General features: G+C 61.1%; 2 non-coding genes across 2 annotated transcripts in view; both read right to left on the bottom strand.

Annotated features, from left to right (window-relative positions):
• The window catches only part of LOC126317812 (large subunit ribosomal RNA), a 4,223-nt gene extending 2,606 nt beyond the window's left edge, over window positions 1-1,617 (bottom strand). Inside the window, exon 1 of the ribosomal RNA XR_007556930.1 lies at window positions 1-1,617. This exon is cut by the window's left edge and continues 2,606 nt beyond it. This is a non-coding gene — a ribosomal RNA (large subunit ribosomal RNA).
• A 188-nt stretch (window positions 1,618-1,805) lies between these two features.
• LOC126317810 (5.8S ribosomal RNA) lies at window positions 1,806-1,960 on the bottom strand. Its single transcript, XR_007556928.1, has one exon. It is a non-coding gene; the product is annotated as a 5.8S ribosomal RNA (ribosomal RNA).
• Window positions 1,961-2,202: the final 242 nt, after the last annotated feature.

Genomic DNA, 2,202 nt, shown 5'->3' with positions numbered 1-2,202 from the left:
GTTGTTACACACTCCTTAGCGGATTCCGACTTCCATGGCCACCGTCCTGCTGTCTTAAGCAACCAACGCCTTTCATGGTTTCCCATGAGCGTCGATTCGGGCGCCTTAACTCGGCGTTTGGTTCATCCCACAGCGCCAGTTCTGCTTACCAAAAGTGGCCCACTTGGCACTCCGATCCGAGTCGTTTGCTCGCGGCTTCAGCATATCAAGCAAGCCGGAGATCTCACCCATTTAAAGTTTGAGAATAGGTTGAGGTCGTTTCGGCCCCAAGGCCTCTAATCATTCGCTTTACCGGATGAGACTCGTACGAGCACCAGCTATCCTGAGGGAAACTTCGGAGGGAACCAGCTACTAGATGGTTCGATTAGTCTTTCGCCCCTATACCCAGCTCCGACGATCGATTTGCACGTCAGAATCGCTACGGACCTCCATCAGGGTTTCCCCTGACTTCGTCCTGGCCAGGCATAGTTCACCATCTTTCGGGTCCCAACGTGTACGCTCTAGGTGCGCCTCACCTCGCAATGAGGACGAGACGCCCCGGGAGTGCGGAGGCCGCCGCCCCGTGAAGGGCGGGGAAGCCCCATCCTCCCTCGGCCCGCGCAAGGCGAGACCTTCACTTTCATTACGCCTTTAGGTTTCGTACAGCCCAATGACTCGCGCACATGTTAGACTCCTTGGTCCGTGTTTCAAGACGGGTCGTGAAATTGTCCAAAGCTGAAGCGCCGCTGACGGGAGCGATTATTCCGCCCGAGAGCATCCCGAGCCAACAGCGGCGCGGGTCCGGGGCCGGGCCAGGTAGGTCCGTCATCCGGGAAGAACCGCGCGCGCTTGCCGGGAGCCCGAGCGCCCAAAGGGGCGAAACACGCGATCTAGTGTTACCGCCGAGCAGCCAGCCAGGACACCGGGGCTCTGCCCAACAGACGCGAACCGAGGCCCGCGGAAGGACAGGCTGCGCACCCGGGCCGTAGGCCGGCACCCAGCGGGTCGCGACGTCCTACTAGGGGAGAAGTGCGGCCCACCGCACACCGGAACGGCCCCACCCCGCGGCGAGTGGAAAGGCAACCGGACACGACCCCGCCGCGGATTGCTCCGCGCGGGCGGCCGGCCCCATCTGCCGAGGGCGGGGGCCAGTGGCCGGATGGGCGTGAATCTCACCCGTTCGACCTTTCGGACTTCTCACGTTTACCCCAGAACGGTTTCACGTACTTTTGAACTCTCTCTTCAAAGTTCTTTTCAACTTTCCCTCACGGTACTTGTTCGCTATCGGTCTCGTGGTCATATTTAGTCTCAGATGGAGTTTACCACCCACTTGGAGCTGCACTCTCAAGCAACCCGACTCGAAGGAGAGGTCCCGCCGACGCTCGCACCGGCCGCTACGGGCCTGGCACCCTCTACGGGCCGTGGCCTCATTCAAGTTGGACTTGGGCTCGGCGCGAGGCGTCGGGGGTAGCGGACCCTCCCGAACACCACATGCCACGACAGGCGGCAGCCTGCGGGGTTCGGTGCTGGACTCTTCCCTGTTCGCTCGCCGCTACTGGGGGAATCCTTGTTAGTTTCTTTTCCTCCGCTTAGTAATATGCTTAAATTCAGCGGGTAGTCTCGCCTGCTCTGAGGTCGTTGTACGAGGTGTCGCACGCCACACCGCCAGCCGGCTGTGCACGCTACCGAGAAAGCACCGGTATGCGAACCGCCAGGCGACGGGCGCGCATCGCACGTTTAAGGAGACGCGGCCGGCCACACAGGCGACCACGACACTCCCAGGCGCCCGAAGCGGGACAAACGCCGCGCGCTTCAGTATACGTAGCCGACCCTCAGCCAGACGTGGCCCGGGAACGGAATCCATGGACCGCAATGTGCGTTCGAAACGTCGATGTTCATGTGTCCTGCAGTTCACATGTCGACGCGCAATTTGCTGCGTTCTTCATCGACCCACGAGCCGAGTGATCCACCGTCCTGGGTGATCTTTATCTTTTCAGTTCTCCACCGTCTCTTTCAAGACAGTTGCAGAGGCGGGACTGAGGCGTTTGACGGCCCCTGTTCCATTACTTTGTGTCCAACGGCCCGACGGCCGATGGGCGTCGTACGGCTCCACACCGGAGCGGACAGGCACTCGGGGAAAGTCATTCAAAACCGGCGCCAGGCGCCAGGTGCCGCAGGCCAGCCGCTCCAGAGCTTCAGCGCTCGTACCACACAACACCACTT

Source organism: Schistocerca gregaria, unplaced genomic scaffold (assembly GCF_023897955.1).
Source record: "Schistocerca gregaria isolate iqSchGreg1 unplaced genomic scaffold, iqSchGreg1.2 ptg000647l, whole genome shotgun sequence".
Lineage (NCBI taxonomy): Eukaryota > Metazoa > Arthropoda > Insecta > Orthoptera > Acrididae > Schistocerca > Schistocerca gregaria.
Note: the sequence above shows the minus strand (reverse complement) of the source record. Positions and strands in the feature narration are given on the sequence as shown.